General features: G+C 38.6%; 1 protein-coding gene across 1 annotated transcript in view; it reads left to right on the top strand.

Moving 5' to 3' along the window:
• The window catches only part of irx5a (iroquois homeobox 5a), a 312578-nt gene that overhangs the window by 265065 nt on the left and 23159 nt on the right, over positions 1–24354 (top strand). Inside the window, exon 7 of the mRNA XM_048546230.2 lies at positions 5539–5690. The gene's annotated coding sequence lies outside the window, so the exon portion shown is untranslated. The remainder of the gene's footprint in view (positions 1–5538; positions 5691–24354) is intronic.

Genomic DNA, 24354 nt, shown 5'->3' with positions numbered 1-24354 from the left:
AGCCCATGACAAATACCAGGACAGATAACAAGCCGGAAATGTCCTCACAAGCAAATGTTGACACTAACACAGACCCGAACGCTCTTGCCCCCATGTCACAATCATAACTATTGACCACATAACTGCTTAGTAAAGGGTCACTGTGTGCTGTGTATATTGCCAGGATGGCATGTTTCAACCAGAAAACTGTATTACAGAGCCTGCAGCATCAGATGGCGACAGTGTGGGGCAAGGGGGTTGCACAGAGCAAGGCAGCTTAAGCAGTTGAGCAGATTCTCTCCAGAGGAAAAGTAGTCTTTTCAAGAAATAATCACATGAAGAAAAGCTGAGACAAACAGTATATTTCCCCAACCAGATATGAACTGCAGGTACAATTCTATGCAAATACTGTTTTCCAAACTAGCCTTATTTTCTTTTTATGATTGTAAACTTCTGACGCCACTAAAGAATCCATGCTTCATGATTTTCGGACTGTCCACGTACTTCCATTTTGTGTTGCGTAGGAACTACAATGTGCACAGTCAGAAGTTTGTGAGATCTCTCTGACATGCTGGAATGATGATCCCCAAATATGTCACCACTGCAGGTACTACAAAATTTAGACCCATGCTACTGCACACAGGTTTATTATTTACACATTAAAACGAGAACTGAGTTGAGTTTTTCACAGTTTATTCAGTTACATTATATTTGAGGAGCATAAATTTGGATTATCATTTGAAAAGTGCCTTTAATTCCTGAAGCCAGGTTTGAAAACCTTGCTACAATTGATTTTGAAGTCCTTGCATATTTGAGAAAGAGAGAGAGAGAGACAGGGAGAGAGAGCAACTTGTCTAAGAAGTACTGGCCCTTCCAGCAAAAAGTGCTACAATATGCAACAAGTGTTTGTACAAACTACCGTTCAGTGCAACAGAGGATTTTGAACTGAGCTGGTCCTCCAATCAGACGGTGGTTATTTCTTGCATCTGTTTCTGGTAGACTAACTTGTAAAGCAGGTGTGAAATAGTCTGTGATTGGAGGAGCGGAGAGCAGGAGAACTCGAGCGGTTTGACTAGGCCTGAAGCTTTTAGGAAGATACTGACATGAGGAGGGGGAAATTAACACTCTGCCCACTGAGGCTATGAGTGGGGAAGGTTGGTGAGAGTCGGATGGGTCAGCAATGGTGTGGATGATGAGGATTTGTTTAACGTTGGGCAGGCTATCCGTGGGGATGTATGACAATTGTATCAATCATCAACCCAAAGGAGTGGTAGGGATGGTGAGACTTTAGCGGACCATCAGTGGAGGTTGAGGGTGGTAAAATCTGGGCAGACAGCTAGCAGACCAAGGGTGCAACACTGCTGGGTGATAGATGAGGCAGGAGTTGGTAGAGGGGAGACAAGAAAGTCACATGGAGCATTGGTTGAGCAACACATCGGGGGCTGTCTGATTTAGTGGCCAGTGAGTGGAGGGGTTTAATGAGTGAGTAAATGACTTGGAGTGGGATGTCAATGACTGGGTAACCGGAGGGGTGAACTCCTTAGCTAGGATCTGGTCCTCACTCCCTTCAGGCAACTATTTCCATGCATGTGTGTGTTTCCTCCCACAGTCCAGTGGTATGCAGTTTATGTGGATTGGCCATGCTAAATTGCCCATAGTATCCAGGGATGTGTTGCTTAGGTGGATTACACATGGGAAATTCAAGGTTACAGGGATAGGATGGGGAGAGATGGGTCTGAGTGGGATGCTTTTCGGAGGGTCAGTATGGATCTAATGTGCTGAATGACTCTGCATCCATACTGTAGGGATTCTATGACTCTTTTACTCATTATTCATATTAAATGATCAGTTCATAACTTTCAAAGACTTTATTTGAAATTCATGTTTACTGTTGTGACAAACCTCATCTTTCTGAAATTTGCTTGGCATTCCCTTCAGAATATGCAAAGCTGATACATGGCCAAGCATGTAAAAAAGATTGGACAGCGCTAATTTAGAGCCTTTCATAACTATAGAACATCCCAAAACACTTTAAAGTCAGAAAAATTCTTTTGAAGTATCATCACAGTTGTAATGTGGCGAGATGGTGGTGTTTTGTTTCCTGGGCTAGTAATCCAGAGACCCAACCTAATGCTCTGAGGTCAGAGGTTCAAATCCCACCAAATACAGCGAGTGAATTTTAAGTCAACTGATAAGATCTGGAATTGGAAACTAGACTCAGTAATCATGGCCATGAAAATTCCATCAATTGTCACAAAAACTCCATCCATTTTATTCATGTCCCTCAGAGAGAAAATCTGTCATCCTTACCCACAGCAATACAACTTTCAGTTGCCCTGTGAAATGGTCTAACAAACTCAGGCAACAAATCCCATGAAAGACTAAACCAGAATGCACACAGCAAGCTCCCAGAGGCAGTAAGGTGATAATGAGACAAATACGCTATGCTGTAATCCACTATAATACACTTAAGTATGTGCATAGAGTCTCCATTTGCTGCTAAGTATAACCTGAGTTGTGTTGTTATCAAAGTTCTGTGTCCCATGTGAAGTATTACAAGCTAGCAATACATCAACCGATGAATTTAACATTTTTTGAAATCTTAGATGTTTTGCTGACTTGCAACATTTGCAATGTGCTATTTCTCACGACATGAATAAATATTGCAATTCTTTTTTTCCACCCACTTTTATTTTAATGCAGTCTAGGAACTTATGAATAACAGTGATAGATGATTAAGTATTAATTGTATACCAAGAAATTACAGAGGAAGTGATACTTCTCTTTGCACGTAATCCAGAAGAGATCTTACTGCTTGATACATAGGGATACCACGGCTTATTTATTATTATGATGTTGTGTTCCTGGTGTGTAAGACTTAGCTCAATTTGTTCTCTCCTACATAAGAAGCACAGAAGCTACTCTTCAGGGTAATAATTTGGTATAGTCGTCAAGTCCATTGATGAGAACACTTCTGCACCAAATAGCTGTTCAGAACATTTATTAATATATGCAAATGATTTGGATGAGGGAACTAAATATAGTATCTTTAAACTTTCAGATGACACAAAGCTGGGTGTGAGGGTGAGCTGTGAGAAGGATGTAGAGTTGCTTCGGTGTGATTTGGACAAGCTGAGTGAATGGGCAAATGCAGTATAATTGGATACATAAGTGGTTATCCACTTTGGTAGTTAAAACAGGAAGGCAGATTATTATCTGAATGGCCATACACTGACAGAAAGAAATGTGCAGTGAGACCTGGGTGTCCTTGTACACCAGTTGCTGAAAGAAAGCATGCAGGTGCAGTATAGGGTAAAGGAGGCAAATGGTATGGTGACCTTCGAAACAAGAGAATTCGAGTACAGGGGCAGGGATGGCTTGCTGCATTTGTATAGGATCTTGATGAGACCACACCTGGAATCTGCCATCCTTACCTACAGCAATATGACACTCAATTGTCCTCTGGAACATTGTGTACAATTACGGACTCCTTATCTGAGGAGGGATGCTCTGGGAATAGCATCAGCGCAGCAACTGTTTGGCAGACTGATTTGTGGGTTGGCAGCACTGATGTATGGGAAGATATAGTAGGAACTGCAGATGCTGGAGAATCTAAGATAACCAAGTGTAGAGCTGGATGAACACAGCAGGCCAAGCAGCATCAGAGGAGCAGGAAGGCTGACATTTCTGGCCTAGACCCTTCTTCAGAAAATGGGAAAAATTTGATTTGGTTAGGTATATATTCATTAGAGTTCAGAAGAATGACTTCAGGGGTGGAGGGTGAAATCTCATTAGCTGCCTATGAAATTCTAATGGGACTAGACATGGTAGATGCAAGAAGGATGTTCCTGGTGGTGAGTGGTCCAGAACTAGGGCTCACAATCTAAGAAATGGGGTAAACCATTTCGGACTGAGGTGAATCAAATTTCTTCCATGGCAAGTCTGCAGAGTTTGGTACCACTGAAAGCAGAAGCGGCCAAAATATTGTATGATTTAAAGAAGAGTTGGATACAGCACTTGGGGCTGAAGGGATCAAAGGGTATGGGGGGAAAGCAAGAACAGACTATTGAGTTGGATGGTCATCATTTAGAAATATGATAACTAACAGGAATTGGCCAGCTATTCAGCCCTTCCAACCCTCTCCACCATTCATTTTAATCAAAATTGGTAATGCCAACTTTCACGTATTTGCAATATTCTTCTGAAGCACAAAATTCCTCTCCCCTCCCCTCCCTAAAAGAAGGAATATGCACATTTTCCTGGTATGGTGGCTCAGCGACAAAAAGTCTTGATTTTTTTTTGCTGCAAAAGGAACAGCAGAAAAGGTTGGAAGTGCTGAATGGTCTACTCCTGCTATTTTCTATGTTTCTACATGAAATAGATTTGCAGCAAAAAAAAATCAACAGACATTTGTTGCTGAGCCACCATACCAGGAAAATGTGCATATTCCTTCTATTAGGGAGGGGAGGGGAGAGGAGAAGAATTTTGTGCTTCAGAAGAATATTGCAAATACGTGAAAATTGGCATTACCAAAACAAAATTTCAATGAGGCTCATCTCAGAGGAACCCTCATTGCTATAGTGGTGTGGTCTTCCCATTTCTGAGAATAATCAGCTTGATGACCTTTTTAATTAAGACCTTTAATTTAGCATTAATTAGGCCTGAATTAAGTGAAATTTTACAATATGGAGGCTCATTTATTATTTCCTCAATGGGAAATGCTCATGATCATTCAATTAGGGCACGGTAGCTAAAGAGGTTTGTGACTGCAATGCGTGTTAGATTCAAAGCCAAGTCAGGAATCAGAAATTATGATATTCTAACCCCCCATTCTCTATCTCCTAAATATAACAGTGTTTGAAAATAAACACGTAGATGGCCTAATACTTTATATTATCTTTGATAAAAGAAGTATATTTGTGATTTCATGATGTCCCCAATCTATTAATCCATAATATGGGTATTGTTAACTAACAAATACCTTGCTGTATAATTATCAGACTCTAAATTAGGGTAAAGCTTATATTCATTTCAATTGAAAATGGTTTCTATTGTGATCCTATGCCCTCTATACTGAATTACTTTAACACCTTTCAGTCAATGAATATTTTGTACCATTGTTTTATGCTGAAACTACTTGCTGAAAAATTTAAATTCTGAAGTTGACAATTTAACAAGCTAAAATATTTAAATTGGTGGAATTCTCTTCTGAGACGAAAAGTTGTTTAAAGATGTCACTATTACAGTGAAAAATTCACTGTATTGTTTTGAAACAATGAAGAAACACAAAGGAGTCTGTTAAAAACAGAAAATCACACAAAGTTGCTGATATATTATGTACAATATGAAAAATAAAGATCAGGCAGCGCAAGTGGGTCTCTCGATTGTCACTAACAAGGCAATCAAAATGATGTAAATTATTCACATAACAGCTTGCAAATACAGGCTCTCTAATAACTGATTTATAAATTATCTCACAGTGGCTTTAACTGGTATCCAAACTGAATAACCTGCTTAAGTCTGCCCAGTATGAATAGCTTTCATTGTTTTATTTTGCAGGTCTGAAGCATAAGTGGTAGCAAACACAGCATCAATAGACTGATGGTGTAACACCCAAGAGCTCAAAGCAAATGCCAAGAGGAGTTGATCTTCACAGGGAACAATAGATTGGTGGAAAAAATTAGTTGGACAGCTTTCGATTGAATGTTCAGGTATGTTGTTCACTGTGGAGATGAAGAACATCTGAGGTAGGCTGAAAGAGAAAGTGACCTGATTAATTAAAGCAGAGTTGGCTGCAGCAATGCAGTGTCTCCAAACACCTCTCGGTGGTGAGAGCAAAGAAGCAAGCCTGCATTAATATTTCATTGTTGCTTTCTGTCAGAACTGAAAAGAATACACTGTTCCATCTCTGGATCAGGGATAAAGTGTCATTTCAAAATGATTGCACATTAATTAACTGATTTTTGACACATTATTGTTGTTGATATATATCCAGAGTTCAGCAAATACTTCCGAATGACATAACTTTAAATAAACATGTTATAGAATTTTGAAGTAATTTTGTGGAAGCCATTAAAATTTAAATATCATATAATCTATCCAGTTGTATCCTGGGAAAATTCTTTACAAAGCCTTTAAGGATCTTGCACGACCACATGGGATTTTGCAATACAAGATCCTTGGAACTTAGGTGCAGTTAACATTCCAGTCATTGTATAACATGTTGTAACATTTCAAAGTTACTCTTTACCTTCTTAGCTTAACTGGTAAAACTGAGGCAAAGCATATTTCAATCTTAAGTTTCTGCTTAGTTGCCCTAGTTTCTTAAGCACCATTAATTTGAAATCAGCCAAAGTAACACAAAAGATTGTAAAACTGTAAGTGCATATTTTGTTTAATGTGACTTGAATTTCTGTCACATTACACACAAAGTTGACTGTGCCCACAAGACTGGGCACATTGCCAAATTAAATTTATCACAATCGTGAGTTGTCACTAATTATGTTTATTGGGGGGTCTTCAAGGAGTCTTGTAAAATTAAGCATTTTTAGGCACAGAGATAGTAATAGGCATGTTGGGATATAGTTTTCCAATTTACAAAGAAACATTTAATTTAAACCACCGAGGAATAAATGAATATGTATAATCTTTCAAAATCATTCTCAGTGTTTCATTTTAAATCAGGTTACAGACAAACGGCTGACTACACTCTTACTAAAATGTTTATCTTTGTGACAAACCCATTTTCAGCTGTACTTGTCAAGCTGCATAAAGTTAACACTCCAATATACTAAACAATAATTTCAAAATCATTTCTAAAAAACAAAATGTTCCAAAATGGCATCCAATTTGTAGTGCTGCTTCATGGTCAGATTTATAAGTTGCAACATACAAATGCATTTGGACCAAGCCTTAAAAAAAGACCGCTCATATTGTCAGTTTTGGGCACAATTTGCACCACAGTTGCCAACTGTAAACTAAGCCAAATCTCTAGGCCGTCAAAAAAGTCACAGGCTAACCTCACTACTGTTAAAAAAGGCATCACAAGGGTGAGTGCATGTATATATTTACCTTTCTTCAAAATTCCTCTTCGGAAAGATTAAATTTGGAACAGAGAATTACGGGGATATAGGTGGTGGATGGCCTGCCCCAGGATGAAAAGTTTCCGCCCAGTCTTGGCCTAGAACGATGCTTGTTCTGCAACCACATTGTTTTGAAGGCAGGCTAATTTGATGGATTATGGCGCTTCTTCCTGCAGTGCTGGAAGTGCCAGAGTTGCAAAGTGGGTGCGCTGGAATACAGACAAGCCCACAAAGGAGGTGTAATTGATTCTGGAATGAGATAAATCAGGGTGCTTGGGGTACAGGTTATCTTGGTCCCCCAAAGAGGGAATGAGGGGTACATTTTGTAGTATAGACACTAAGGAAGGAATGGCCATTTATCTTCTCAGTAGGTGTCCCAATTGGCAAAGAGGACACACCTCCAAAGATAGTATGCACCTTCTTCCCGTTGTTTTAAATACTATTTTTATAAACACAATACCACTCCCATCTGCCTGTCCACAGTGAATATTTTATGGCATGGGTAGATTAATGTTGGGGTCATTTGAACTTCAAACATGTTGAGCTAACTATAAATTATTTATGTACAAGTGGTTGGCAGGTTACTGAATTCAGCCCCCAACCACTATCTATTCTGGGGGTAAGCCATGGTGAGGGGTACATCCTCCCCTGAGTGTATGCATCCAACAGAGCCACGTAATATTCAGATCATGGTTTTCAAATCATTAAGCCTTAAAATACCAAAAGAAAGCTCTTGGCACGTTGTGTCTGTGCCCTTTGAAAATTACTTCCATATCCACACATTTTATCCACATTTTATCCATTTTATCCAATATTTATCCAAATATTTATCGAATTCCCCTTTGAAGGTTTCTGTGGAATTTACCTCCACCACACTTTCAGCTTCAGCATGCCACATCAACATAACAACTTTCACTATACTAAATTTGGACAACAAGCCACAAAATGTGGCATTAGGGCAGTTGAGCAAAAACTTATTTAAAAAAAAGATTGTTTTAAGAAGCGTTTTAAATGTACGTGGGGAATTAGAGCAGGACTTAGCTATTGGAGAGAGATAATGGGAACTGCAGATGCTGGAGAATGTGAGATAATAAAGCGTGGAGCTGGATGAACGCAGCAGGCCAAGCAGCAGGTTAGGAGCACAAAAGCTGACGTTTCGGGCCTAGGCCCTTCAACAGAAAAGGGGCAGGGGGAGAGGGTTCTGAAATAAATAGGGACAGATGGGGAGGTGGAGTGAAGATGGATAGAGGAAAAGATAGGTGGAGAGGAGACAGACAAGTTAAAGAGGTGGGGATGGAGCCAGTAGAGGTGAGTGTAGGTGGGGAGGTAGGGAAGCGATAGGTCAGTCCGGGGAGGATGAGCAGGTCAAGGGGGCGGGATGAGGTTAGTAGATAGGAGATGGGGGTGCGGTTTGAGGTGGGAGGAGGGAATAGGTGGAGGAAGAACAGGCTAGGGAGGCGGGGACAAGCTGGGCTGGTTTTGGGATGCAGTGGGGGGGAGGGAGATTTTGAGCTTGTGAAGTCCACTTTGATATCATTGGGCTGCAGGGTTCCCAAACAGAATATGAGTTGCTGTTCCTGCAACCTTTGGGTGGCATCGTTCTGGCACTGCAGGAGGCCACGGATGGACATGTCATCTGCGGAATGGGAGGGGAAGTTAAAATGGTTAGCGACTGGGAGGTGCAGTTGTTCATCGCGAACCGAGCGTACATGTTCTGCAAAGCAGTCCCCAAGCCTCCACTTGGTTTCCCCAATGTAGGGGAGGTTTATTGCAAACTGAGTGTAGGTGTTCTACAAATTTATTGTGAACCGACTGGTGTCTACTTTGCCATTCAAGACAGATCTAGTTGTAGTCTCAGGTCCAGGTTCCTGTCTGCACTCTTACTAACTCGGCCTTGAATAAATTCAATTAAATGTATAATAATTAAAATAAACTGTTAGTTTTCTGTGGAAATGAAAACACAAATTCATGACCCTCAGACAACAGAAAATTCTCTTCATCCTAAAAGAAGGCCTTCATTTTTTTAAAACCATGTCTCTTGGTTCTTATCTCTCCCCACAACATGAAACATATATCTGGTAGAGAGGCTAGCTATTGTCCTCCTGATTCTACCTGTTTCAATAAGAAAAGCAGGAAAGGAAGATGGATAAAGAGGCAGGAAGGGAGTAATAGAGAGCTGAGGACCATGATATTTGAAAGCATTCTCGCAAATGGTGGAACTGTTAAAATATGCGAATGGACAGAGTAGGAGGGGCACGGAGATTTTAGAGTTTGGAGGGCTGGAAAAGGTTACTGTGATCGGGAGGGACAAGATCATTGGGTGATTTGAAAATATGAATGCAATAGAGGCATTGTTGAGCTGAGCATCATAACTCACCGCATTAGAAAAAAATTCTCATCCCACCTCTGACTCACTACCAATGACCTTAATTCTTTTCTCGCCTTCTCTCAGCCAAAAATAGACCAGACAAATATTTTTAAAAAGAGGTGTCTGGAAAGAGGATGAAATATGTGGATGATAAAATTGATTCCTACAAAGACTAATTGATCAGGACTACCTTCAAAAGAAAAGAGAGAAACTCTGAAATTCTGTTGTTTTTTGCTCAATTAGCCCTAGAAGTGAACACATACATTAGGCATTCTAGATATTATTTTATAACTAAATGATTTATTTTTCCGCAGTGATACTTTGGAACATTAGGGGCTGATAAAATAAAGATTGTCTACTCTCTTAGTAGCCAAGACTATTCCTTTCAGTGTGATCATACATGCATTCTGTATTCAATCTAAATAAATTGATATTTTTTAAAACTATTTGTTAACAAAACTTTTTGTAAAAAAAACTAACGCCATTTGTTTTTGTATTTTCTTCTGGGTTTGCATTGCAAATTGTGGTGTTGAATGGCTAATAACAAGCTCCAAAGACTAGATTTTTCAACCTCGTTGGAAGCAAAATGAATGAAGATTGTCATGTTGTGCATTAGTGTCAAAGAAATACACATGCCAGAAGGCTGCAGAGCAAGGGAGAGATAATAACACAACTTTAATATAACTTGTGTTCAGTGCCACTTTGTTACTGCTAAAATTATGATATAATTTCAGAGATGGTGAATGATCTTTCAGGCCAGGTTATTGTTAGACAACTGGTGTTTGACGCTAAACAAAGTAAAATCCAGTCAAAAAGGCTCAGGGGCCCCAGGGCACAATTGAAATTATGAAAAAAGGATAGAAACTTTGCAGTGATTTCAAGCAATTCAGTCGAATTGGTCATAGTGCAAAAAATTGTGGAAATTTTAACTACGAGTTACATTCCAAACTGCATTTGCTTTCTGAAGAAGTGTTCTAGACCCGAAACGCCAGCCTTCCTTCTCCTATGAGGCTGCTTGGCCTGCTGTGTTCATCCAGCTCTACACCTTGTTATCTCTGTATTTGTTTTCTGTTTTCTGCAAACTTTTACACCAGGTTAAGATTAAATTTGCTGGATCAGGTCCCGGCCACAAAACTGGCCACACTTCAAATTTGATATTCCAATGAATGTAAGTGCAGGGTGACAGCGTTTCACATAGCACCCGTCCTCTTAGGGTCTACAGGCACTAAATAAACATGTTTTAATGCATCTTATATCAAATGAATTTCCGAAGATATCAATTGTTCTTCAACAATGTAAACTATTAAAGGCTCAATAGGGATTTTTAAAAGACAGTTTCAGTGATTTTACGTCAGATTACTCACAGATGGAGGTCTGGGACACTCAATAAAAATGTTTTTGCAATAAATGCATTTGTAGCCTTAAGGTGGGTGGGTTTACCACTTTTAAAATACATCAAAGATTAGTTTTGAATACAAAAAAAATTCCAGTGTATGACATGATTAAACTGATCCATGAAAGATATACATTTGTGATGATTCAAGTTTTTTTTTAAATTGAAAACTTGAATTGCAACCTAACCAGTGGAATTTTAAGCAGATTTGGGATACAATTTCACAAAGGCACTCAAAGCAGACATTCTAAACCCCCCCCATATTAGGTTAACTGTCTCAAAAGTAGATACACTCCAACTGCAGCACAAGTGTATTATTTAGATGCACAAAGTATCAGCTTATCCAGGATACACAAAAGGTCACTTAAACAACATGCTTAAGGCAAATGCTTAAAGTAATTCCAACGACTTTCAAATGATAGAGTGTTGCAGTGGACATTTTATTTTTGTATAGAACATCCAGATGCTAAATTCAAAATTCATGAGCACTGTACTGTCAATACAAATATAAATTGAAAAAGCAAAAATAGCTGAGATTCACACTTCATTTCCAAGTACACAATAGGGGGTTGTTAAATATATGTCTGATTCAAGCATCTTAATTCTCGGGGCACTAAATAGGATCTGTTTGTCAACGCTTTCATTTCTTATTTCAAAGCATTTCACTTGTACGTGACCAGAGCTTAGAAAGGACGTTGCGAGCGGTGAGGTGGTGTGGATGCCAAAAATGCCATCACAAGGGAGATACAGACAAAAAGAAAACCCACTTTAGGTTCCTATGTCCAATTTCTATTTGGTAATCAGATGGACAGCATCTCTACTTCAAGCAAGGAGAGGATTGGATTTGGCTATAATACTATGCAGTCAAATTACCTCATGAGTCTAAAAGAAAAACATAAATTACTGGAAAATCTCAGTTCGACAGGCAGCATCTTTGGAGGGAAAGCACAATCAAAATTTCGGGTCCAGTGTCCCTTCTTCAGAAACTGATGATTTTCGCTGTCAAGATTCACAAATAGGAAATACCACTCAAGAGATTTTTGAAGTTGGACAATACTTGCATACTACATGAGTCAGTACTTTCAGGGAATTTCAAATTAGGAGAGGTAAGAACCTCAAGGCAGATTCAAAGTAATAAGTTGGAATGAATTTAATAACAATGAATACTGTTTTGTCAGGTAAGAACCCAATCATATCTTAGCATTCACTTCCCCATTTTTGGGTAGCTAAGCACAGGCTCAAGCATAAGGGTCTATAAACTCTACCAGTCCAAAAGAATTTTACAGGCATAACCCAAAGTACTCTTGATATATTCACTTTCCAAGGGTTCAGTTGCACTGAGCTGCATCACCAATAAATGGGGCAGTATTCATAATAGATAACAATTTGACTCAAGTTGATTCTATATTACCATAAATTAAGAATAATTATATAATTTTCTTAAAATAATTTGATTAAAGTTGTTGGTAATTGATGGTGTATTTGGCTTCTGTAAACACCAATCTTTTGTCATATGCTCATAATATATCTTTAGATTGCTTTTCAAATGATAGTGATACTATCAGAGTTGTTACAATTATCTAAACTCTTTCACTCAGAATGTAATTTTGAATTTTTGTGGTCCTCTGCATAACTGCCAACGCTGCTGCTCATTTGTCCCCTACTTTCTTTAAGTGTTTGATAGTATCACCACATCACAATGAGACAGTCCTTGTGCCTATGCAAGTGGATCTCAGGAATCAATCTCTCACCATGTTCAGTGCTAATAGCAACAATTATAAATAGACATTTTTGTTCTGATTACACATGTTTTTGAGCCAGGTTCTTTCACATTTTAGGGGACAAAAGTTTGGGTCTGTGTTATAATCATAGTGAAATGGACGATCAATATTCAACTCCCATCATTTGACATTAATGCCTGAGACTTCTATGTACTATAAATGATTTTAAAAAGAACAATGTTGATCTCTGATGGCTGCTTTTATCATGCGACAATCCCAGACAACTGGCATAGAAGATGCAAAACCAGCTGCCATGGATTTGCCATTTTAATCACGGAAACTCAGTGATGCGTCAAGAAATTCACCTGCCTTGTTTTACTCACACATGCACGACTTTATATATCAGAGATAAAAGCTTACTCGTGGAGTGTCCTTTCAAGAAAGACAATGGGCTAAACTTAGAATTTACAAACAAAGTATATTTCAGAAGCTTGCTTTGCACAACACACGAGACAGAAAGCAACATGAACTGCAAAAGCCATCATTGCTGGAAGTAACACACACATACACAAGTACGTAAAAAAAGCCATGTTAGCAAACAACACACCAAAACGCACACCATTGACATGCTGCAAAATCTCTTCACTGAGAACTCCAGATAAACAGCTGGACTTGCATTTATTCATTCTTGCAACCTAAAGGACTGTTAAAATCTGTAACTAAATTAACCTGTAACTTAAGCTACCTTCACCATCCTTTCTGTACTTGACACCTCACCACATTGTCTTTTGCAAGCTCATTATCTATCCCATTTTTTTTCAGCATAGTAAGTAATATAACTCTACACTTTCACTCAAAAAATCTTCCACCGTTTGCCAAACATATATTTCTATCAAGGCCCAGTTGACCATTATCTGGCATTTTGATTTGATATGCTTGTGGGGTTCAAGTGGGGAGAACAAGATTTTGAAAAACACAAAGTACTGGAGAGACCCAGCAGGTCTCGCAGCATCTGTGGAGAGAGAAACAGAGTTAATGTTTCGAGTCTGAATCTTCTTTGATACTTTTGGACGGTTAGGTTACTGGGGCAGTGTTCATCTGATGCTTGGAAAAATCATCCCTTAAAATGGCACCATAGATTTGAATCATTAGCGAATACAGAGGACGGCGAGGGGCAGTGAATTATGGGAAATCTTCAATTTGCCATTTTTGATTCTCGAGTGTCAAAGGAGCGAGCCAATTAGACAGTATCATGATGGTGGGTCTAAATCCAACCCTCTGATTCTTTTCTTTTGGCAAATCAATTGTGAAAGGATTACCCAACAAAGGTAAGAGAGCTGTGGCATCGAGGAAGATTCAATATCAGAAAAGACTGCATTGTGCAAGTTTTTAGTGCGCCCTTTCTGCTACCCAGCCCTATCAATGCTGAGAGTAGATATAAAAACTATGCAGGATATAACTGTCTTAATCTGGAACCAAGACAGCCCAGCTTCACATGCAAACATGCTCATAATTTAGACTGGTTGAAAAATAAAATAGAGTTAAGCTTGCCGCATTTGAAAAAAATCACTTCTCACTTTTAAGAAATAAATATAGTTAGTTAATTGGTATATTTCACTTGGCACACTGTTGGCCCCACCATGCTAAAAATTTAATGAGTCTGTCTGAACATTGCATTCAGTAGAGAAATGATATATCTTGACAAACAATAATTTATAAAAAGCATCACTTTTGAAATACTGAACTAAAGTGTTAGGGTTTGAAGATCTAGTGTGAAACATGTTTATAATTTAGCTTCCTGTGATATTCATCCCTCTCTCAGACCCTTCACATGTAAAAAAAAGAAACAAACATTTGTGTGCAATTCTGGCCTGAATTTTAGCTCACCTATATTCCTGTCAACATTCATGAAGCCTTTATAAGCATGTCATGTTGTCAGTGTCCTTATAACATGTTACAGTTGTACCCTGTAGCCAACGTTGGTACTGTAGTGTCCCAGTTTTGTCTCAAGTTCAGAATGTCCTGCAGACTATCATTCAGCCTATGCCACATCTCTGCTTTCCAAATTAAGATATATTTTGTCAAGATATTGTATCAAAAGAAGATAGAATGTGAAACTTAAAAATAGAGCTTGGATTATGGCCACATGCTTTTATTCAATTATTCTGCTGCCTATCCATTTTCATAGAATGCCACACCTGACAATTGTACAACATACAATAAAGGATGAAGTAGGAGACATGTTAATATCCTACGCTGTTTATACTCTCAAACTTCAAATAAAAAATCCATATATCACAGATAGGATGAATATCTAAAGATAAGTCTTTTAAATTTTATATATATCATGGACAATTCCTGCACCATTCTGTCAATAAACTGAAAGTTGTATGAGCAAATTACTGCAGATGCTACTTCTAAAGCTGAAATACCAGTACAATCCTCAGAGCCTGATTATAAAGCCGTGACAAGGTTTTGCATGCATCATAGTTGTTTATCAGAGACAGTAGGAACTGCAGATGCTGGAGAATCTGAGATAACAAGGTGTGGAGCTAGGTGAACACAGCAGGCCAAGCAGCATCAGAGGAGAAGGAAAGCTGATGTTTCGGGCCCAGACCCTTCTTCAGTTGTTATGTTTGAAAATTACTAATGTGTGAATTTGAGGAGACAATGCACAGTTCGAGGCATTTGAAAACTAGTACTGACTATTAAAAATTACTAAAGTAAATATTGAGCTCATTTTTATTGAAAGTATAACCTTTATATTACCTATTGATAACAGAAGAGGCAGTTACTATAAACCATATTGGTACAGCTAAGCGCTTCTTTTGAGTTTTATACTGCCACATACAATTCAGGTTTAAAACTTAGCAGGGCTCTGCATAAAGACTGGTAGAAAGAAATCTAAGTCTGTGAGCTTTAGAAAATTTTGTTTGGATGAGTGTTATGCATAAATGGTTTCAATGTAATTAATTTTGACATTTGGGAGCAGAACAGGAAGTTGTGTAGCTCTTCCTGACAAGATGCTCTTATCTGTTCCCTTTGCACTGCAGATGTATAATTCACTTCTTTTGTCTGAAGGATGCTGATTCACAGCCTAAGTGGCCTTGTATGAACATAATGAATACAGATTGGCTATTTTGTAATATTTCAGAGCACTTTTATTGCCTTTTCCAGTTCTTAAATCAGCAAATTATGTGTTGTTCCTCATTATGGCCATTTATCTCGAAGAGGGAATAAATTTATATGTTTAAAGAATGGTAAGATGCTCTCATGAGATAAGGGAAAGGTCATGCATTTAACTCATTGAAGAGCTCCATTATGGCAACAGTGACTGAAATCCACATGAGGAAATTTCAATATTCTGATTGGCTGGAACAGGTATATCAAGCTGACCTCTAGATGGAACAGTGGAGGTGAAAACCCTGAAATCATTTCAGGACAATTGAATGCTGAAATGGAGGTGGTGTTGGATGAATAAGCAATGTATTTGTGAATGGCCTCCCACAGCAATAATTAATTTACAACCTTGTAAGTCAATCATTCTTGATGGAACTGTTTGAAAGAAAAAGCTCATTTTCGACATATTTCACAGAGAAGCACAAAACTTAAAAACTGCAAGCTCTCGATAGAACGAATAAATTTACAATTCTTAACATTACAAAAATGTGCTTTTAACAAGATCCACTTGCTAACAACTGTGATAAATGATTCCAGGGAATCTTGAGTTATCTTTAGCTGTCTTGTTTTGTGCTTGATTTAGTGCCATATCTCCATGTTTAATTCAAAAAATTATTGTATCCTTCATTATATGCTTTCCAGTTGTTGAAATTCTTAATTCTGTATTTGGTAGAATCAAAGTCAGCATCATTCTGATAATTGAGCATTGAGCAAGAATATGAATGAAGTTTTTTTGGGTTTAATAAAAAATGCCCTCATTTTTGCACTGAAAAATTGTCTGTTGGTCATCATCTGTTGACAAAGGTAAACATTAGGTATAAAACAGCAAAGATTTCATCTGTAACTATGAATGACATGATCTTGTCCTTCAAACTCAGTTGCAGGGTTACCAAAGACAACTATCACTATAAATCAGGGGGTTGGGAATTATAAATGGATTCATCATTCAATACGATGGCCATAGCTTTCAATTTGAACTTATCCAGTAACAGAGTCTTAAAACAGAAACAGAATGTCACTACACGTCACCATTTTCTTTCTCATAAGCTGTCTTGACATCACAGTAATGAGATATTCATGAATGCTTCATTCAATGATGGCGTTTATCTGCTGTAAACTCACAACCATTTGGGACTAGAATGAAATAGTCAGTTTTGGTTTGGGCTCATTTTTGGGCCTGTATTATATGTTGTGCTGCTAACGGGCACATGAATCGAGAGGTCTGAGGACTGTTGGAAATTACCTCTTGGACCTCCTCAACAAACTTAATACCACTGCTTTGGCGCTCAGGTAATTTAGGTCAAAGATACATAGACAAGTAAGTTGTGAACAGGACATAAAATGTCTGTATAATGATATAAGTAAGTTAAGTGAGCAAACAAAAAAAAAGCCAGTTGAAGGGTGATGTGGGAAGATATAAACTCATCCACTTTGGCAGGAAAAATAACAAACCAGTACATCAATTAAATAGAAAGAAATTGCAGGACCCCATGATATAGTCGAATCTAGGGTCCTGGCACATGAATCTGAAAAAAACATCATTATCAAGGTAACAAGGTGTAGAGCTGGATGAACACTGCAGGTCAAGCAGCATCAGAAGAGCAAGAAACCTGATGTTTCGAGCTTAGACCCTTTAGAATTTTTTTTCTAGTCCAATATGACTGCATTTCCAATCCAGTTCTGAGGAAGAGCTGGATTGGATTCAAAAATGAACTCAGCTTCTTTCTCCACAGAAGTTGCCAGATCTACAGAGTTTCTCTCATATTTTCTGAATTTATTTCAGGGTTTCCAACATCTACAATATTTTGCTTTTATAGTAGCAGGAACATTTCACACTGTTGGTGTTGGTGAGGCCACATTTGGAGATCTGTGTGTAGTTTCGGTCTCCTTACTTAATGAAAGATATTATCACATTAGAAGCAGTTCAGAGAAGGTTCACTTGACTAATATCTGGGATAAAATAATTAACTTACAAATAAAGTTTGGACGGGGTAGATCTGTATCCACTGGAGCTTGGAACAGTCAAACGTGGTCTTATTCAAATATGTAAAACCCTGTGAGTACTTGACAAGAATGGTTAGTGAGAATTTTATCGAAGAGGCAAGAACTTGGAAGCACAGTTTAAAAGAGAAAAGGTTGTGCATTTTAGAAGTTGAAGAGAAATTGTTTCTTCAGGGATCATTAATCTATGGAATCATCAACATCCAGACAGCAACGAAGACAGGAACTTTAATTATTTTTAAGGCAGAGTTCAACAGATTCTTGGCTAACATTGGAATCAAAAAATAAAGGAGGTAGGCAAGTTACAGAAGGAATAAATTAGAAAAGTCGGCTGGGATGGCTGCGAAACCATGACACCTATAGAATTGCGAGAGAAGTTTTGCATCTCTTGGTCTACAGAAAAGCTTTTTTTTAATATGCACTTTTATTTTTGAAAAAGAAGCAATGTTTTGTTGCAGGATTGCTGAAGATGCTTGGGCCAAATTGCCTCTCACATACCAGTTAACTTCTCGAAGGGGGTACTTGAGAGACGTTAAGCTCCTATTTGTATTTGAGGGAACTAACACTTAATTTTGGCTTCCTGCCAAATGATTATGGAAAGGACCAACTCAGTGGGGTTGGCACCTAGAATGGTTGATGGCCGTCCCTGTGTTAAAGTGGCCTGTTTTACACCTGTTTCACAATTGGGAAAAGGCCGTGGCACATACAAATTTCAATCTTGGGAATAACAATTCCTGTGGGATTACTTTGGTGGATTTCTGTTATATTGTTCTCTTAGGCACTATAGAATCGATTTGAGTTTATAACTAATTGATGACACACTATAAAACCATGAATAACTTTAAAAGCGTTAGGCTTAATCATACATTGTCAATATAATCTAAAGTTCTAGTTCTTAATGGAGAAAACCATAAATGGTTTTGACAATCTTTAAAGAAAACAGTACCTGCAATTACTTTGAATGAGTAGCCTTCAGCTCAACGTAGAGGTTATTAGGATACACACATTATCTGTCTATTATTTGTCTAATATGTGAAATACAAGTTATTTCAATCTGTCTCATTTTCGAACATTATTGCCTCTGAATCAGAAAGTCACAGTTTGACCTGACTTCAAAACTTTAAACACAAAATTTTGGCTGCCAATCCAAGGAGGTATTGAGTGTGGTCTAAACTATCAGAAGTAAACTCCATCTGAGGTGCTGCTTACATGCTTATGCAGGTTTTAAAGATTTCTTGGCCTCATTTTAAGAAGGGAAGGAGCTCTCATGTAATTCTGGATGATATATTTCTCCCAAACCATCCAAGCTTCTTTGAAAGCACCATTGAAATCCAAAGACAACCCGGAAAAACAAGGGAAGCCTGCAAATAGGAACACTGTCACCTGAAAATTCTCTTCAAAGTGGCGTATCACCTTGACTTAGAAATGGATCACCATTCCATCATCGCAAAAATAATAGCTACCTGACAGCATCTTTGGTGTACCACAAGACTATATTGTTTCAAATGATAATAACTAGATTTCAAGGTCACTAGTCCTTCTCAAAGAAAATTCAGGATGGACACACAATAGCCAGCAATGCCCATAAACAAAGAAATAAATAGTAAGGAAATGCTAATGCTGGAAATTAACTGACTGTACATTTTATTACTACGGCTATTATGCTTAGTTACACCAACAACAGTTCATACAATTTCATGTCAGGTTATTTTGAGATGTTTCTAGATAAATTGATAACGAATTATACAACACAATTTTTTTTTTAAGATTGGAATCTGTTTAGTTTAAAATAATTTTTGAAACTTAGATAAGTCAGAGGCAAAAAATTAGATATGAATGTAGACGTAACACGATTAAATATTCAATGGCATTATCGTCACTGAATCCCACTTCATCAAAATCCTTAGTATTAGCATTGACAAGAAACAAAACTGAACTAATCTTATAAATACTGTGGCTGCAAATGCAGATTGGAGGTTGAAAATTCGGTGATGAATAACTCACCTTCTAACTCCCCAGAGCTAGACCATTTTTTATAAGGCACAAGCCAGCAATTTGAAGAAATGCTCTCCATGTACTTCATTGGGTGTGGCTTCAATAACTCTTAAGAATCTCAACACCTTCGAGAACCAACTTGCCTGCTTGATCAGCACCACATTCACTCACCTACTCGGTCCCTCCCTCCCCCACTGATCCACTGTGGCAGCAGTATGTACCACCGCAGCACCTCATGAAACCTCCATCTTCAGCATCTTCCAGGCTCCAATCTCTACAACTGAGAAGTGGACAATGGCAACAGAGACATTGGAACATCACCATTTTCAGTTGCCCTTTAAGTACCATATTACCCTGTCTTGGAACCACATTTGTGTGTTTTCACTGTCACTGGGTCAGCACAGTGGTGTATCTACACCACATGTACCTGCCTATGAACTTCAGTTCAGGAAGGTGGCTAGCTACTCAGAAGCAATTAGAGATCAACACTGGGTGACAAATGCTGGCCTGGCCAGCCACACCCGTACACTGTGAAAGAATACATTTTAAAAGTGTAGATATTTGAACACAAAAGTAAACACAATCCCGGAGAACCGTAGACTGCTCACTCACTAAGGAAAGGTCAAGTGGTCAGTTTAACCTGTAGGTCACTACACCTCAGTTGAGGGGGCGGGGGGAGGTTGAGGTCATGGTAACTTCATCCACTTCAGAAATTGAACCTGCATTTGTTGCCATCACTCTTCCCATGCCATCACCATCCAGCCAACTGAACTAACTAATCCCTACATTGAATGTTACTGTGTGAATGTTGTGGGCTATGACATGATTTCAATCCCATACTAGTATAAACATGTTTTCATTCATTCCCTTTTACGTCAAAAATTAACTGACTTGCTGTTTGTGTAACCTTCATTTCAGCACTTAAGTATATTGCTCTGAGGTGTACACCCACATACCTGCATATGATGGAAGGTGCCACTTAACTTATCTCTCTTTTCTAACTCTAGTTGTTACCAGAATACATAAAGATTCATTTCTTCATGATTGACTTCTCTATTAGGACTGATGCTGCTCTCAGCAAAAGTTATATTTTTTCATTATTGCTCAGGGAATACAGAATAAATTCAAACCTCAGAAGATCAGTGAGGTATTGCTAGATTGGCATGACATTGTCACTCATGAAAACACTGAGGTGATGTTGTTGATGCAATGCCATTTTTTGGACAGGTTCAAGTTGTGAATTCATGCCTGATGTAGATTAAGCAAAAACTTCCAAAAGTTAGTTTCCTCTTTCTTGAAGATGGTTTCTAAGCAAATGGGACTCTAGAAGTACAGCTACTTACAAGTGATAAGCAAACTAAACAAAAATAAATCCAACAAACTGAATAAAGTTGACTTCAAGAATGCTCCGAGAGGTTTACTTAATTCTTTATGTGGTAGAACAGTTAAAAGAACAGAGATCTTCCATTCAACCAAAAGTATCACATGGATCTAAATTATGTATGTTTGCAGTTTGTCCTGAATACATTTTAACTCTAAAAGTCAACATTTAGCAAGTGGTAACTTGAATGTTTAAAGCATTTGACACACATTTCCTGCCTAACCCTTCATTAATGTCCTTCCTTAGAGAAAAATAAATAACTTCCGCTGATGAACTCTCAGTATTTGCATCATAAATTTTCAGGCTACAGTGGGCTAAATTTTTCCAGTTTTAGGCAAATTCTTTTCTCTTGTGACAGTTGTGTTTTATGGATCTACTTTGTTGACTTTTCTCATGAAATCATCTTCTTTCCAGCTCATTTATTAGTATCTCATGTCTGGTCCATGAAATCATGTGGCAGGAGGAGTCAAAGTTATCATTGCTGCCAGGTTTTTGTGATATTGATGGCATTGGTGGCATCTTTAAACGTCGGTTCTACAACACTTCAGAGGCTACACACCAGAAATTGCTTTTCACACTGTGGCCGCTAAATGACATAGCTTGAAAAGGCAGCTTAGCTCCTTGCTTTACTAACAAGGGGCTGAAGGTGCTTGAGGACAGAGTGATCGAAGAAGAGAAGTGCTGTTCCCTCCAGAATGCAAAAGAAGACCATGTGATCAGGCACGGCTAGCATTGACAGAGATACCTGCCTGATTCAGTGTGGCATCCTCAGTTAAAAGAAGTACACAATATTTAGAAAGAAATATCAATGGCCATGTGCTCTCCATGATACATGCATACTACTCAGTAAATCAGCCAATACACCCACCTCTCACCAAGATTAATGGACTAAAACTTCACTGTTAAATGCAACATGCCCATTCAATGGCTCTTCCCACCTCATCCTTGAGAGTTACTAACACTTCCTACTCACTCACTAGGGACAGACTTTGCCACTTCTCTCCCCCCCCCCATCATCAAACTAACACATCTCCCAACCACTTCCTTAACATTCAATCCTCCTTTTGTCTCATTGCAGAAATTAAATGCCTCATGACTCCCCCCAGGAGGGTCAAGGCCAGTAGCAGAATGGTGGACACGAGGCTGCTCACCCCACAGGAGGAGAAGGTGCTGGAGTTGATTGAAGAGGAGCTCCAAAGTGAAGCCCAGGAGGGATGAAGCGAAGTGTGAAATGTTTGGAGAGCAGCCACGATGATGTAGTGAGGCTGGGAGTCTGGTGATGCCCAGTTACATGAATGAAAGCTGAAAGGGAAAGAAAGATGTAGAGAAATGGTGGTTAAGGTAGAGCTGGACGTAAGCGGTATCGGGTAATTACTCTGACTTCCATGTCAGCAAATGACAGCACCCAGTGTCTCAGTGAAGGTGAGGAGAATGGTGAGCCGCATATGAATAATGAGATGCAAACGCATGGAAATAAGGTGTTCACTGATCATCAGTGAGATTCAGAACTCACTGTTTAATCCCAAAGGTGACAACCAGAACTTTTTTACTCAACATTAGGAAGCTGCTAGTTTCATTCACACAATATGTTCTAAACTTTCTCACCATTGATCATGCAGCTCCATGCTGCAGAAGAATAATTTCCATGAAAAACATTTGATTCTGAGACTACATGCTTCACTGTTGCATCTTAGTAGAAACTAAAATCAAAGTTACTCAGATAAGAGAAAATGTTATACGGATGAAACAACGTGAAACAGTGACATTCCTGTACAAAGGAACAAATGTACTATAAATCTGCAAACCCCTAAATCCTCCCAATACCCATATTGGAACCATTTCTGTCTCACCAAAGTTATTTGCATTTTTCATTTCAATCTGTCCTCCAATTCTTCTCAGGCAAATTAAAAGAAATATAAATAAAGTACTTGCCATGAGTTCTGATTGACTTTTCGTTCCCACATACATGAAATATTTGGAATACACTTTAAGCTTGGAAAGTCCAGAGGGTTTATCTTTGATACTTGCCATGATATCTTGTACAACAGAACTGAGTCAGGATAGTGCTGTTATCTGTTAAATGTCACATGACTCTTTGTGACTAAGCATGAATGTGTCATCATTGAACACTTAGACATACAAATTGGTCCAGAGCGAATTAGTTCCTAGGCCATTAAGTGGAACAAAATGGCACATACCCTCCTAATGGGCTCTCGTTGTGTCATGGTAGGGTTTGTACCTCTGTACGAAAAAGCCTAGGTTCAATCCTAACTGATCCAGAGTTTGTTGTAACATCTCTCATCAAGTTGATTAATAACATCTATAATCTCTCACTTCCTTTAAAATTTTGTGTAATTATTACAGTCATTAAGTTTTCTAAAGGAAAGAAGATTATCAACGGAATTTTATAAATAAACTGCACTCTCTTTACAGTGTGTATTTTTTCCAAAAATATTATCAACAGTATCACAGAGGTGGTAAGATGCTGTCCTCTATCTGTTGGATTTGACATTTGTTGTTCTTGGTGTTGAGTTGGCACACTCCATAGGCGATGTAATGTCTGGTGTTATGGGTATTAAGCTTACAGTTACTGATGTTGCCTCCTGGATAGTGATCATTGATGCACTTCTTGGTTTTACCAGCTCTGGTGTAGATGAAGTATAGATCCTGTTTCTTCTCATTTGTTTCAGTTTCATCCATGACATTAGCTGGGCTTCATGACTAGATCTTGTACTTGTCCAGCTTGTGATAGATATTTGGAATATCTTGTTAAGTGTTTACCTTCTCATTCCTGTGCTTCAGCAGCTTGCTGTTTGCCTCCTCTTGGCCACTTGCAGGATGTATCACTGAGTGAATTTAACATCACCAAACTGAGTCAAAACAGGATTGAGGCCAGCAAAGACAAAGAGTTACAAATGCTTTTTCAACAAGTAATCTCGGGATTCCTAATAGAATACAACAAATGCAACCAGCAATATAGTAGTCAATCAGAGATGATATGTTATTGGATGATGGTTTAGATCATAAGACCATAAGGCATAGGAGTGGAAGTAAGGCCATTCGACCCATCAGGTCCACTCCGCCATTTAAATCTTGGCTGATGAGCATTTCAACTCCACTTCCCTGCACTCTCCCCGTAGCCCTTGATTCCTTCTGAGATCAAAAATTTGCCGATCTCTGCCTTGAAGGCATCCAACGTCCCAGCCTCCACTGCACTCCGTGGCAATGAATTCCACAAGCCCACCACTCTCTGG

The sequence above is a fragment of the Stegostoma tigrinum genome, chromosome 16 (genome assembly GCF_030684315.1).
Source record: "Stegostoma tigrinum isolate sSteTig4 chromosome 16, sSteTig4.hap1, whole genome shotgun sequence".
Classification (NCBI taxonomy): Eukaryota; Metazoa; Chordata; class Chondrichthyes; order Orectolobiformes; family Stegostomatidae; genus Stegostoma; species Stegostoma tigrinum.
This window is presented reverse-complemented; position numbering and strand designations above follow the sequence as displayed.